The sequence below is a fragment of the Erithacus rubecula genome, assembly GCF_903797595.1.
Source record: "Erithacus rubecula genome assembly, chromosome: 3".
NCBI lineage: Eukaryota > Metazoa > Chordata > Aves > Passeriformes > Muscicapidae > Erithacus > Erithacus rubecula.
In genome coordinates this window covers 123,430,527-123,446,399 of record NC_136689.1, presented here as the reverse complement: position 1 = coordinate 123,446,399, position 15,873 = coordinate 123,430,527, and the positions used below count along the sequence as shown (strand labels likewise).

The window sequence follows — 15,873 nt, the reverse complement described above, 5'->3', positions numbered from 1 at the left end:
AAAGTAATTTCATTTGAAAGTACAGGTCTGTGGCTTTCCAGAAGGAGTGACAGTTCCACAGGATGAAATAATGGTAAATAGAGCAACTCACTTGACTTTCTGTGTGTGTGGATCGGGGCTAAGCGCCTGTGGCTTTTCACCTTCCGTTTCTCCCGCTCGTGGATATGGACCAGAGAATGAGGGAAAATACCTAAGTTTTCAAACTACAATATGTTCAATATTTCACAACATTAATTTTAAAACATGTCTAGGTCCTAGCACTTTGGTAGCTTTGTGGCTTTTGCAGTTTTCTTGTATCTTGGATGATTTATATCCTCCAAATGCTTCAGCATTATGAACATATGATCAACCACGTAAAGCCACCAGTGACTTACTTTACTTTCAGTTTCCAGTTATTCTGTTTCCTTTAGAAACACTGGGTGGTTTCCCAGAAAGGCAGTGTTTGCAGTATGCAGGTTTTGGGTATCTGTTTATGTATATCCCTCTGTGTATTAGCTGTGTTGGTAGTACCATTAGTCATACAATTTTAAATTTGATGTATAAGGAAGATTTTTTTTTCCCCAAAAGAAAATGATATGCAAAGGACAATTAGCATGAGCTTGCATTATAAAACCACGGTGTCCATACATAGTTACAGTCTTTGCCATTAAGATGACACTATACTGAAAATTTGTTTGTGCATCTTGTTACTGTGTGCTGTGTTGATTTAATGTATATTTATAGTGTTAAGTACACTGACTTAAACCCCAGGAAAATGACTGTGATTCTAAAAGTGGATGTGGAGGCAGCACTGTTGGAGCAATGCCATGCTTCTCTTGTCATGCCTGTTCCAGGTGCATGTTCCTGGAGCTGAGTCCTCCTCACACCCCAAACCCTAACCCTAACCCTAACCCTAACCCTAACCCTAATGGCAGCTTGGGGCTGAGGCTGAGATCCGAAAGTAGATTAAACTTTTTATAAAACTAAAGTTTTTGTTAAATACTGTTTCTAAGTGATAGAAGCAGTATTTATAGCATGTGGCAGATAAATAGCTGTCTTTGGTTTACTTTTTAAAAATTCTAACTTGTGAGACTTCCCACGCAGTCTTTTTCATTTTTAAGTGTTCTGACTTGTCCTTTCACATGGAAATCTGAATATCCCTACTGATAATGATGTAAGCAAAGTCTACAGCAGAGGATACTTTCTGTGTGTGTAGTAGTATTCATAGTGGTTTGATTTGTGTTGTAATGACTGTAATTTTCTTGAATTTAAAATTTGAAAAATGGTTCTGAAAGTGTGAAACCTTTGGCAATGGGCTTAGTCTTCCTTCAGCTTGTGAAATCCTGGAGGGCAGCTAACTACAATGTGATACATCATGATGCTGACTTGTAAAACACTTTCCATTCCTTTTATCTCTGTAGAAGATCAAGTAAAATAACAACTGAAATTAAGCACACTTTCCACACTGAGGAGGTATTTGCTCTTTGACATTCTTCCCTGTGGCCAGCATAGTCTGGAAAGAGCTTTTAGATTTCTACTGTAAACAGATATTCACATTGATGTTGAGAATAGGTTACAAAATACATATCTTTTCCTGGGTGTCTCCACCTGAAAACCAGGCCTCTTACACATAGATATACATGTACCCTTTTATATTCATGTGTATGTTTAAAAAAGTTCACAGTACCTGCATATCTTTATAAATATAAATTTTATTCAAATTTGTTTCAGTCTTGTTCCTCCACCAAATAATTTTAGTGTTTTCATTTTTATGGATATTAAGCACCAAGTCTAGTTGTGGTTTTTTTTGCAGTTCACTAGATTGACTGTGTTTTCCTAATAGCAGAAATCTGTTGTCAAGACAAGATGTTCAGATTGAAAGAAGCTATGGTTGCATGATGATTATTTTATATCTCAAACAACTTTACTGTATTTTTGCTGTTGGACTTAAACATGATGGACCCTTTTACCTCTTAAATATTCTGAAAAATTTGGGGAAATGGCTTTTTTTCCTCTTAGCCCTTGATATTTGTGCTCTGAATTTTAGTTGAGTCTTTGGAGCTGCATGGAAAACCCTGTTTTAGAAAATGAGATTTCATTCAGTAATCACAATGCCTCTGTCCCTGCTTTTTATTTTTTTTTTTTTTTTATTTTTCAAGCTTTTACATAAAAAGGCAAGGGATATTTGGTTATAATAGCCTTTTTGAAATGAATATTTTGCCTGAATATTTTGTACTATCCACATTGCAGTAATGAAGCACTCTGCTAGTAACCTCTTTAATTGTGTTTGCTCTTACTGAAACAAGTTTTGTTTTGTTTTGGTTTTTTTCTGAAACAATTCATCAGGTGTTTAGATTCTGGCTGAGATCCTGTTTTTCCTGCTGTCACACTGGCAGTGCAATGATAGACTTGTTCAGATCTATTGGTGATGAGTGCTACAACCATGGAAACCAGCAGCCTTTGAAATCCTCTGTGTGCTCTGCCAGCATCAAACAACCCTTCCTTGTTAGCATGTGCCACACTCTAGGTGGGCCATTCCTAAGGATCTGAACTCTTTTGGAAGCTGTTACCTGTGGTTTTAGATGTCTGTTGTCACAATTTAATATTAAGAGAGCTGTGTGAAAGTACTTGTATCCAGCTATTACAGCATGTTGACACTACCCAGCTGACTGAATCGAGGAGCAGAGCTGCTGAAAGCTGTTCTAGCAGTTTGGAGGGAAGGAGGGAGGGAGTGCTTGGGGATTGATGCTTCTGAGTCACCTGGATTTTTTAGCATAACCATGTTATGCTACTGTTGGTGCCCATGTGGTGATGACACATCACGAGTGTAATATCAGGATAAGCTCTAGTGCTCTTTTGAAGGTATATGACATTTCCTTTCAGCCCTAGCAATTTAACAAAGCCACACCACACTTGAACAATTTCAGTGTTTATTTGCTATTTTCATAGAGCTCCCTCTTTTCTCCACTTACTTGTGGGACCTGAGCACCTTAATGAAAGCAGTGCTGTTCCTAGCCCCTGGTTTTGCATGAACCCAGAGAAGCTTTCTGTGTAGAAGTAATGCAGATGCAAAAGGTTGGCAGAGGAGGAAAGAAAAGAGGGAGTGATTATGCAAAATTCTCCTTACACACGATAGCACTGTGGCACTCTTCTGTACCTTTGTTAACATGTGGCTTCTCAGGGGTCAGGTGAAGCCCAGGTCCATCCTGGGTGCTGAATCTAATAAAATTGTCTTTGACCATTTCCTAGCAACAAGAACTATTAGCATGGGATGACTATCATCCATCTAAAATAGAATATGAATCAGAAATGCCTGTTCAGAGTATTTCCTAATTCCTGAACCATGGTGATTATTAGGAAAGCAGTATTTCTCATGAGCCAAAAAGGATTATTCATACAAATTCTTAAAAACTCTTAAAAAAAGGATTATTAATTCAATTCTTATAGAATTATCTCCTGTTGGAAGATGAGTGCCAGGCCTAGAAGCATTCCCTGACACCTCCAACTTTACAAACACAGGGAGTATTAGGTTGTCCAAGTTTAGGACAAATTTGGGGAAAAAAGAGCTCCAAAGGGCCCCCCCCCCCCTTTTTCTTTTTTACAATTCCTTCCTTCAATGAGCTCAGAAAGAATTGTTCTTGTGGTGAAAATGGAAAAAACTTTTTATTAACAAAAATACAAAAGAAACACTCCCCCAACCCAAACCCAGATGAGACGAACCCAGCCGGTCCTCGCCGAGGAGAGTGGCAGAGCCTCCCAAGCCGACCTCCAGCAGCGGCCCCCGAAGTCCAGATCCTCGTCCTCCGGAGTCGGTGCAAATCCCTGGAGCAGGGAGAAGGGAGAGAGGGGGAGGGGCAGCCGGGAGCAGGCCCAAAGCAAGCCCAAGACAAGCTAAAGCGAGCCCAAGACAAGCAAAAGCAAACCCAAGACAAGCCAACACGGGGGCACAGACAAAACAGCTGGGGGAAAAAGGGAAAAAACGGCCAAAGAAGCCAGGGGAGGGGGTCACAGCTGAGCAGACGGCAGAGAGCAAGACACAGCCCACAACCGAAGCGCAGCAAGAGAGAGAGAGCCGGAAAACACCAGCCTAGATAAAACCATCCGAGGGAGGGACCGGCAGCTGCACGGGGGAAGCAAGGAGAGGAGCCAGTCCAAACATCAGCCCATAACATAGGTATTCAGTGGTCTGCTGTGTTCAGGATTAGTCTATGTGCATATTTTGTGCTGAGTATTTTGTCAAATACTTCAGCTTCCCCCTTCCCCCTACTCCTAGGATTTAACCTTTATTTTTTTTTTCAGTCTAAAATGCTGCTCTTCTTGGTGTTTCCCACAAAATTAGTTCAGCTGAGAGAAAGCTGAAAAATTTTCTTTCAGCTGTGAATTTGAGCAAGTTTTTGTCGTGTCCCTCCCCCCCCCCATTTATTTTCTGTTTTAAAATTTAAACTATTATACAAGTACAGCAGATTTGATGCAAAACCAGCCTGTCAGGAGAGGTGATTCTTCCCCTCAGCTCTGCTCTGCTGACACCCACCTGGAGTGCTGCATCCAGCTCTGGGATCCCCAGCACAGGAAAGACATGAACCTGTTGGAGTGAGTTCAGGGGAGGCCAGAAAAATGATCAGAGGGATGGAACACCTCTCCCACAAGGAAAGGCGAGGGAATTGGGTTTGTTAATCTGGAAAAGAGAAGGCTTTGGGGTATTTGCAGACTTCCAATACCTGAAAGGACTCTACAAAGAAAATGGAGAGGGATTTTCTACAAGAGCATGTAGTTACAGGGGAATTGGAATCTCAAGAGTGTTGGGTTAGATTAAATATCAGAAAAAAATTATTTACTGTGAGGATGATGAGGCACTGGAACAGCTTGCCCAGAGAAGTTGTGGATGCCCCATCCCTGAATTGTTCAAGTCAAGGTTGGATGGAGCTTTAAGCAAGCTGATCTAGTGGAGGTATCCCTGCTTATGGCAGGGGGTTTGGAACTAGAGGTTTAAGGTCCCTTCCAATCCTAACCATTCTATGAATCTATGATTCAAGGCACCTCCTGGGGTGTAGCAAATCTGCTGGGTCTGTAATTTCAGTTCCCAGAAGTACATAATGTGTTGGAGCTCTGTCGTCTAGCTTGAATAGCTACAATTCTTTCCAAATAGCTGTCAAGCTGTCAGTCATGACAGAGTCATAAAGGAGAACAACATTCATTACTTAACTACAGGCAAGCTCTAGATAATCAAGTGGATTTACAGTACCAGGTGGGAATGTGGGAGTTAGAAATGTTATACATTTACATTTGGTTTTTTTGTGGTTTGTGTTGGCACTTAAATAAGGGAAAAATTGGCATGTTTATTTGACAACATCTATGTGCTTTGAAGTCAAATTAAGATGCAGCCTATCTGTAAATGAAATGAGGAGTCAAGACTCAAAAGAACTCAGCATACTTAGTGGTATACAGGACTATTCATAATAGGAAAAATAGCCCCAGTTTCCAGCTCCAGGTTTGAAAACCTTCCAAGGTTTTGCCTAGATTCTGTGATTCAGATAGTCAAAGCCTCAGTAATTTTTTTAGCAAGTGCAATTACTTCTCATTTATTTAAGAGCATGTATTTCATGATAAGTATTATGTTGAAAGTCTATGACTTTCAGCAACAGTATTTATGCTTCAAGGAATTTATAGTAAGCCATAATGAATCAACCTGTTAATCACTTTTTATCAGGCATAAACACATGTCCCTCTCTTTCCGTTTGTGTCAACAATTAGCATGTGTCATCTGGGAATAATGTAAGGCATATTTTTATCACAAATGTAACAGTTTGTGGTGAGGTGAATCCCAGAAAATAGTCTAAAAAAAGAAGGCAAAAAACCCCTAAACCAAACTAGACTAAAAAAATCGAAACAGAAATTAAGGTGGAGTATTTTCTTGAACAATATAGATGCCAGATCTGTATTGAGGGCTCCATTTACACAGGGTACAACACTCTTACAGGTTCCATTTGTCAGAATGCCCACAGGTATTAGCAAGTCATTAACGTGACCCTTCCACTAGTGTTTATAGAGTGGAGCAGATGTTTCCTGTGCCTGTCTTCCATGAACAAAATTGCACTTGGTCAATACAGGAAATGCCTGTAAAGTGTTAACTGCCCTGGGGTTGCCACAACTCACCTTCATACAGAGTAAAATAACCTAGAAAGGCTGAGATTGTAGTTGGGATGGAGCAGAAAGATTGGGTTTGGAATGCATTTGAAGTGATCTGAGGAATGAAGGTGTTTCTTTGGAGTGCAATTCAGAAAACTGGATGCATCAACATGATTCAATTTTTATTGGCAATGGCAAAAACATAATATTTTCATCTTGGATAAAGCACATGAGAAGATACCCCAACAATCACTCCTGACAGTCAACACTGTTATATCTTTGATGTCCTTTAGGTGTCCCAATGGCATTTCCTGAATCTACTGAATTTAAAAGTGTGTGAGATAAGTGAAAAACTTTTCATTGTGCTCAGACATCAGTGTGATCAGGCTCAGAACTTCCATGGTGTAGCAAAACAGTACCAGATTCCATATTTTTCCATTTTAAAATACAGTTTCTTGCTTAATAAAACCTCCTAATTAATTTTCACTAAAATGAAGGTTTAGCATACCACAGCTGCATGCATGAAGATCATCTGGTTCTTATGGCTAAATGGAAATCCTGGAAGAAATTTGCTGGAGTTCACTCTGCTACCCACTCTGGATGTCAAGGCCCACTGTCTGTTAGAATGCTTTAATATACTTTTATATTAAAAAGAATAATCCCTCCTGTTAATAAAAGGCTTGCACATCTTGTTCCTTTTCCAATACAAAGAGCTCAGACTGAAAAAGGCAAACTCCTGCCAAAGATCTAGGCTGGTTTTTAAAACTGAGTATTCATGTTATGGTCTTCTGGTAGAACTGCATACCACTTTTATACTGTACTCTTTCAAGTATGTTGTCAGTATTATGTGTTTCACATGCCATCTTGTGGTCTTCAAGGAAAAAGAGAAATTTTGTGTGATTTGGTAAACTGGAAACATATTTCTGTGTATTTTCCATAAGTGAAAAACTCTAGTATAGATTCATATCTAAGCAAATTTATTGAAGCCAAATTTTCAAAAGTTTTATAAAGAATACCTTTTAAGAGCATCAAATACAAATTAATTTAGGATGTGACCTTCAAGCTAAATATTTTTATATTGTAGTAGTTGTGCTGTACATATAGGCAAAATAAAAGAGGAAATATGCGTGATGTGACTCCATCTCTAGAATAGAAGCATGGGCAAGGAAACAACTGTGATTTAGTCAGGACTACTGACTTTTCATGAACTGTTGTCATGAAAAATTGATTCTGGAAAAATCTATCAAGGTGTTATGATTATACAAGATTTTTCACTAAAAAAGAGTCAGTATTTCAAATTGGAAAGCATTGCAGTTTTAAAACAATTAAGAAATTTGTTTTCCTGTTGTGCCTTGAGTGTCAAAATGGGAAGTAAATTTCATTTAAATTTCAGGTAAATAAGAACCTCTGTGATAAATTGGGATTGGAAATTTTAGTCTAACCTATTTCTGTAAGGCTGGAAGTGTTTAAAGGTCTTGTAGGAAAATACTCAGATTTTTTCATTAATTATTATTTCTTTCAAAGACTTAAGCTTGGGTTAGAAATATCTGTATTTAAAATGACAGAGACAACCCAAAATATATTTTCTGTTTCCTTAAATAATGTTTAAATTGATCAAAGATAATTGAAGAGTACAAGGGAAAGAAGAAGAAAATAGGGAAGCAGGGAGAAAATAACAAGGAAGAGAACAGGTAAGAAGAGTTTTATGCATCTGATATTAAAAAAAAATCTTCCAGTGTTCTGGTTATTCATTTATTATGAAACTGTAAGATGCCCAATTCTTTTTAAGAATCTACTTGGACTGACAGAAGAATAGATTTAGGTTGGCTTATGTAAGGTGTTAAACTCATTCAAAACTTCTGTGCTTGTGAATGTATATCATCATACATTGCTCTTCCAAAAGTGCCTGCTTTTTATATGCTATGTCTGCCTGACAATTAAAAAAGAATTATCAACATTTTCTTTTATCTAGGTGTCCCATACTTCTTTGAAAAACGTGGTCATTGAACGTTTTGGAGTACAAATTGAGGTTTTTTTTTTTATCCTGTTATTGAGTAGATGCCTGCTTCTAAGCTTTTAGATACCTTTTCAGCAGTCTGTTTTGGTGTCAGACAAAGAATACAGATGATTAATTGCTTTATTGATGGCAATGGCCAGGAGACTAGAAAGACACATACAGAAGAATAAATTGGGCTGTAATTGGTCTGCAACCTTTCAGTTCTTTCATGTAATGTTCTCATGGGGAAGAGCTGGCTGGGAAGAGCTGTATGAAGTAGTGATGGAATGACCTTGAATGTCTCCAGGTGCCCATCCAACTATTCTATCACTGTCCTTAGCAGGGCCCAGGGGAGAAATAGAGGATGAAGAACTCATAGGATGAGATGAAGGTAGTTTATAAAGAAAAAGGAAAGACTGCACATGGAAGCAGAGGGAAACAAAAAGATATATTATCTACTTCCCATCAGCAGGTGATATCCAGCCAATGCCTGGGAAATAGGACTTGGGTGTGCATATTTTCTAGAAAATAAACACCTAAATTACAAATGCCCCTATTTCTTCTTCTTTCTCTTAGTTTTATTTCTAAGTACAATGTTATTTGGTATGGAATATCTCCTTGGTCATCCTGAGTCAGCTGTCCTGGTTTTGTCCTCTCCCAGCCTCTTGCCCACCCCCAGCCTACTGGCTTTTAGGGTGTGTGGGGATGTTGGAAACACAGCCTTGATGCTGTGGGAGCAGTGCTCAGGAGTAGCCAAAGCACTTGTGTGACAGTGACACCTGTCTAGCTGAGGTACAAAGCACAGCACTGTGACCATCTGTGGGAAGGTTGACTCCATCCCAGCCATACTCAACACAATCTCCATGCCTTATTCCATACCATTTGCATCATGCAAGTCCCACTTAATACAATGATACATCTTCTAACAATCCTTTTGTATTTCAATTTCATTACTGAAATCTCTCAGCAACCCAGCTTATGCTACATTATTTAAATTATTTTTATACTCAATCTACAGATTTATACATTCTCATAAAGTATTATCCTGGATCCCCTAACATATACTTATTATTCTCCCATTCCACTGGCCTCCTCCACGCCTCCAAATGTTTATGAATACAGACTATGTTTTGGGCCCATCTGCCATCCTTTTACATCTTCGTACATTCTTTGGGAGTTTGAGAGACATCTCCCTTGTCTCCTGTGCTGCTTATCTCTGTAAGTGCATCGAGGTGCTCCAGGAAGGGCACTATTGCAGGTCCATGCTGGAACCATCTCAGTTGCAGGAAGTCTTTAGATATCTCAGCCTCCTGTATACATACCAAAGCCTACTATGTTTTTCATCTGCTTCAGCCCTATTGTAAATATCCATTACTTTAGTACTCTCAATTAATTTTCTTACAGAAATGCAGCAGAAATAATTTATTTCCAATGTAGCTTATCAGGGAATAATGACTGGGAACATCAGAAGAAGAAAGCAACATGCAAATGAAACAGGACATTTTGTGCATACCATATGGATTTGAGAAGGGGGTTGTTTATCCACATGGGCTGTTATTACAATGATTAAATGGTTTTTCTTTTCTACATTATTCTTCAGTTCCTCCAAAATCCCACACCATGTGCAGAAGCTGTTAAATGTCATACAGACAAAAGACCACTCCCTCCTTGAAATCTGAAGATCAAAGATTTTGCATTGGACTCTTAGCATGTTCCCTCATTATAGCTCTTGGTACTGATGAGAGCTTTCTGTTGAAGGCACAGCCTGCAGATGCAGGGCATGATATGGAAGTGTGTTTGAGCAGGGAATGTGTTATTGAGACGTGCTCTGAATGAGAACCTTGTTTGCACTCAAGCCTGTGAAGGGTTCCAGTGATTTCTGGTTTGTCACTGATGGAAGGTTACTGCCCTCACAGCTAGGGCTACATACAGCCTTAATGTGTGGGCAACATTTTGAAATGTAGAAATGAAACACACTAATGAAAAAGGATGGGGTATTTTTAGTATAAATCCTGTCTTGCTGTGACAATGGGCACTGGAAAGGGAGTGAAGAAAGGGTCAGCATATTGGGAACATGATTCAGTGAGCACCAAAACCACGAGAGGTTCATTGAATCCTTTACCACTGAGTGATATCTGCTGCCCAGGAGAACAAACTGTGAACTTAAACTGTGAGCTAAGCTGCACGCTGGCAGGCTGTGATGGACTCACCTCTGCAGCTGCTGTAGGAGCAGTGTGAGCTGACCTGGCACTGTGTGCCACTCACACTGACTGCACGTTGGCATTTACCATCACGGCAGGGGTATCCTGCCAATGCACAGCAGCGTTTAACAGCAGTGACCACTCGATGTCACTATTGTCATTCAAATCCGTGACTGGAAAGACTTCAGCTGTGTTGTGATATTTGTGAGGATGTGAATGTGACATTTCAGATAAGCAGCTTGACACATCTTTTCAAACAGCTGTTTAAATAATCAGCTTTATTAAACACTCTCGAGGATAGATTTTTCTTCTGTGTTCTTCAGATATTTGTAGAATAGAAGTATAAAAAATGTTGAGATCTACATTTCTCATTTTTCATAGAATCCCTTTAAAATATACACAGGTTAATTTAAAGTGACGTTTGTATTAAAAATCTATGGGTAAAAGCTTTTACATGTCAGTACATTTTTAGTGACTATCCTTCATATGCAAGCACATTTCAAAAGATCTTTCAGTATTTTAATTTTTTATTGAGGTGTTTATTTGATGCAGTTTTAAATATTCATGTACATTTTGTAGTGCTAGAGAAGAACATATGTTTGGTAGAACAACTGTACAAAATTATTATCATCTTTGGTAACTATTTGCCATAAATTGCTATTAATGATTGTATTAGAGTAAGAAGATATGAAAAGTTTTTTAAAGTAATCACTCAGATATTATTTCTCTCCTAGGATATGATCTAATTTGCTTTTGAAAGGAAAATCAAAGTAAATGCTGATCAGCTTTTGCATTAGTTGGTCATACTCTTCAGGTCATCACAGAGGGTTTAAGAGGACAAGAAAGAGATTAAGGAGAAGTCTCTTTCAGTGTACTCATGAATTTCAGCCTTGGGAGGAAGTGCCAGAAAGACAAAGCCATTTAGGTATGACTGTCTAAATCCCAGAAGAACTTTACAAAGAGGGAAGAAATTTCATACACACATACATTTCTCTGAGTCAGGTATTTCTTTTATGGCCTCTACAGAAAATATATGAAGTCTTGAAGACTAGACACTTGTTGACGCATATTATTCACTCTTAGCATAGCTTGAGCCCCTGGGAACCTTATTTACATGAAGAAAAAATGGCTCTGTCCTTCCCTTCCCCTTGGTGCCAAAGCTTGTGTGAGGGATTTTGTGCTGCCTTTGCCACAGAAGCTCTATCCTGAAGAAGGGGATATTTTTATGTATGTTTTCCATCTTACTTGGTCACTGGCAGAACAGCTTGGAAGCCACAGAGTCTTGCAAAACAAGGACAACCACCAAGGGAAAGGGGCTAAGTGCTGTGGCAGTTTGATGAAACACATCTCTTGAAAGATATATTAGAAGTAAAATTTTAGTTGCATTCATTAAAAAAAAAATATAGCAAGAGAACATGCTGAACTTTAGACATCTGAGAGTGTGCATTTAAGGAAGGTGTTCAAAATATGAATGTGCTGCTCTATTTGTTGCCAGTAATAGGAGTTTTAATACTGTTAATAAATGCTTTCAGAAATAAGGTTTGAAATTCCTTCCATACCTTTTGTTAGTAGAGATGGAAAAAGAGAAGTACATTACTTGAGACATCTCATTTAAATTACTGAAAATAAAATTAAAGGAAAACCAAAACAGTTTACCAAAAAGCCAATACTTCCCTGCTGAAATGTTCCTATTCCCTCTGTAGCAGCCATAAAGGTTCAAGTTAAAGGACAGCAAAACAGGTAAATACAAAATAAGCAGCCTTATTTGGTGAATCTCACCTCTTTGATATTGATTTATCTTATTTTTTCATGGAGTTTAAACTCTAGGAGGTATTTCTTTAAGAAGGTATTTTATTTTGTCATACTATGAAAATCTAACCTTTTAAGGCAAAGAAGATACCTTTTCATAGCTTGCCTTATCCAGATGAATATTCATTTTAATTGAGGTGCTCATTCTTTTGGAAAAAAATATTAAAAAATGTATGGCCTTATATCTGAAATATATTTTCTCTTCATGATTTAGATAAAAAGCATTGTTTAGTAATGATCACAAAGAAGTTTTCAAAATCCTGCTGCCTACCTGTGGTGAAGGATTTTCTTGGCAGGACTTAATTAATGAAACAAGCTGCTGAATCTCCTGCATCAAAAAACAGTGCAGGTGAGGGTATGTACAAATAAAACTTCACTACCATAAGCTGACAGCTAATACAATATTTTGCTTGGTGGTAATTTTCTGTCAATCATTTTTCATGTGCTTGCAGTTGCATCAATTGGCTAAAATGTTCTGATTTATTTTACCTTGGCATCCACTGGAAGTGCTGCCTGCAGCAGCACCACCTGAGCCCTGACAGCTGACAGAAGCAATAAAACAGCTGGAGGAGCAGGAAGAGGATATGTGTGAACCTGGGCATTACTTAAGAGACATGACTTGTAGACTTGTCATTGACAGGTGTTTCAGAGCATTTATGAAGCCCATTGGCCCAGAGGAGATCAATTAATGTTGCTCTGTAATGCCATTCTAGCTGTGTGTATTCACAATGTCTCTGTGTGTTTGTGCTTCTTGGTGTTTGTGTGCTCTTTCCAGGAAAGTTTATCCTTATTTTTAGCACTGTATTGTGATTCTCCAAGAAGAAGGAGGTGAGTTTTGCTTTTCTTTCTGTTGACTCCTTGAAGGTATCAAATGTATGTTGAGTATTCATTGAAAGCCCTGTGTTCCTTCTAAAAAGTCTTTAAAACTTTAGAGTATTCAGTTGGAAGTGACTTAGAAGGATCATCTAGTCCAAGTGCCAGTGACAACAAATATCAGCACAGTTTGCCCATGAAAAGGCTTGGATATGTAGGCATGTTATAGCACTGAAAAGAAGGGAGATCTCTATAATTATAACCTGTACCTATATGCTGTCTTAATAAAGCCTAAAGCTCTTTAATTGACTGTCAATAGTTTCTGTAAGAACAGGAGTAGAAGCAGCAGTTTGTCAAATAAATTGTCAGATTCTATTCTCAGTTTTATCTGGGACTTTCCTCAGTATGAAATCAACTATAAGGGCTGTTTGTGTGTGTGTGTGTGGGGGGGTGGGGGTTTGGTTTATTTAGGATTTTTTGTTTTGTTTTATTTTTGTTTCTTTGTTTGTTTTTGCTGTGAATAACCTAAACAAATATAGATGTCTTCATCTAAACAAGTCAATGGACTCCTTTTATGGTCTGATTAGAGAAATCATCACCTCTGAATCCATTCATCTCATTCTAAAGTAAATGCCTAGGACACACGCTTCAGAAGGGCAATTGCTCCATTTCCTGCCGCCTGTGCAGTTGGAAATTCAATCTGTTGTTAACCAGTGCCAACTCAAACAATTTAAAACTCTTGCTTTTGGTAAACTAAATTTTTGTAGACTAGGTTCTCTTCCTAATTATTAATGTAGGAGGGCTTGCTAAATTTTAAAATAGCCCACTGACATCCTGCTAATACTGTTGATTCTTAATGTCTTAGCAGTATCTGGAATATCTGTAGCCTGGTTTCCAAAGACACATTTTCCAGTATTTTCCTGAATTGTATTTCCAATGAAATGCAGCAGTGGCTTTGCTGTGGCAGCTACTCTCTGAAAAAGGGGATTGTGCTATTCCCTGCTGTTCTGGAAGCAGTTGATTAGCAATTATGATTGATGATGCCCTTGACTGATGAATTAGAAAATATTGTTTGAAATTTAAACTTTCCTTTTCTGTGAAGTATTAAAAAAAGTAACTAATTTTTCCAGTTAAATCTTCTGAGACATTTAAACAGTTGCCTGAAGTGCCAGTTCTATTTAACAATATAAGAATGTAGGATGGATATATCTTGCACTAATCTGAGCAGTAGTTTCCATTTTGTCTCAGAATACTTTGTGACAATTCTACCATTAATGCACTTTGCCATTGAAAAAGTGCTGAGTAGGCTTATGCTGCATCAGTGTTGTATTGTTACACACTATTCCACATCTGTCTGGCAGAAAGACATAACTAAGCCACTGACAGAATGCTCAGGCAAGCAGCTTTTTACAAGTGAAGCACTCATGATGATTTAGGGGAGTTATATTCCTTGCTTTGAAACTCTATCTCTGCACATAAAAATCACATTTAAATTATGCCATACTCCTCCAGGCAAACATCAGAATATCCCTTTGGAGGCCAATTTTTCAATGAGATCTCAATTTTTTTCTTTATTCTGTGTGTCAATAAAGCAGCAGAATATTACAGGTAAGTGCTACTGTGAGTTAAATGCTGAATCAACCATTTTGGCAACCATGTCTGACCTGATTTTAAAGACATTGTTAATAGAAATAGATGAAAGTTTACTATTGTTGATAAAAAATTACAATGTGGGGAACTTTCCCTATATATTTTTTTTATTAGGCAGCAGGTTTTCCAAGAAGCCATGAAAGGTTTCATCATGAAAATCAGTTAGGCTTTCCTTCACTGCAAAGGAAATGTCTTTATTCATAACAGAGACTCTCTTCTAGTGATTTTATAGCACAGAAAACATTAATGCACTGGCACTAGGCCCTCAAAAGTACTCTATGAAATGGTTCTTTTGGGAATCATGTCTATGCTAATTGTATAATAAGTTCAGGAGTATTTTTAGGACCTGCTATCACAAGCAGTTATTGCCATGACAGCATGTTCTTAAATATTCTTAAAATTTGCAGATTTAAAAATTATTAATGATTTCTTATTATCTCTTCAGCAGCCAAATGGTCTTAAGAGGGTCAAATAAATCTGTACAGACACTAAGCTTGTATATAGCATGTGTGTAGAATCTGGAGACGTGGATTTTTCAGCTGAAAAGCTGTGAACTGAAAGCACTTAACTAATTTTTTCTGCTTGCATGCAAAACAATTTTAAAATAAGATAGATACTCATATATCACAGGACATGAGTTAGAAGAGACCCACAAGGACCATCAAATCCAAGTGGGGAAGATGTTGTTTTATTTTAGAATTTTTTTTTTTTTTTTTTTTTTTTTTTTTTGTCGTAATATGAAGGCAGGTCTTACGGGGAGGGAGATAATGGCACATCAGTGGCTGCCAGTTTCAGTGTCAGTGCCCCGGAGAACGGAAAGGCTGTCGGGATGGACACAGCCTGGTGCTGAGCACTGTGACAGGGCAGGTGAGCCAGCACCAGCACCCAGGTGAGCCAGCACCCAGTGGCCAGGTGAGCCAGCACCCAGTGCCCAGGTGAGCCAGTGCCCCAGCGCCCAGGTGAGCCAGCACCCAGCACCCAGGTGAGCCAGCACCCCAGATGAGCCAGCATCCAGCACCCAGCTGAGCCAGCACCAGCACCCAGGTGAGCCAGCACCCAGGTGAGCCAGCACCCAGCACCCGGATGAGCCAGCATCCAGCAACCAGGTGAGCCAGCACCCAGGTGAGCCAGCACCCAGCACCCGGATGAGCCAGCATCCAGCAACCAGGTGAGCCAGAACCCAGCACCCGGATGAGCCAGCATCCAGCACCCAGGTGAGCTAGCACCCAGCACCCAGGAGAGCCAGCATCCAGCGCCCAGGTGAGCCAGCATCCAGCACCCATGTGAGCCAGCACCCAG

General features: G+C 38.9%; 2 long non-coding RNA genes across 2 annotated transcripts in view; both read left to right on the top strand.

Annotated features, from left to right (window-relative positions):
- The first annotated feature begins 3,396 nt into the window (after positions 1–3,396).
- Positions 3,397–5,656, top strand: LOC306799713. Its single transcript, XR_013773670.1, has 2 exons — positions 3,397–3,508; positions 4,154–5,656. It is a non-coding gene; the product is annotated as an uncharacterized lncRNA (long non-coding RNA).
- A 6,527-nt stretch (positions 5,657–12,183) lies between these two features.
- Positions 12,184–15,873, top strand: part of LOC306800268 — a 31,320-nt gene continuing 27,630 nt past the window's right edge. The window contains exon 1 of the long non-coding RNA XR_013773789.1: positions 12,184–12,460. This is a non-coding gene — a long non-coding RNA (uncharacterized lncRNA). The remainder of the gene's footprint in view (positions 12,461–15,873) is intronic.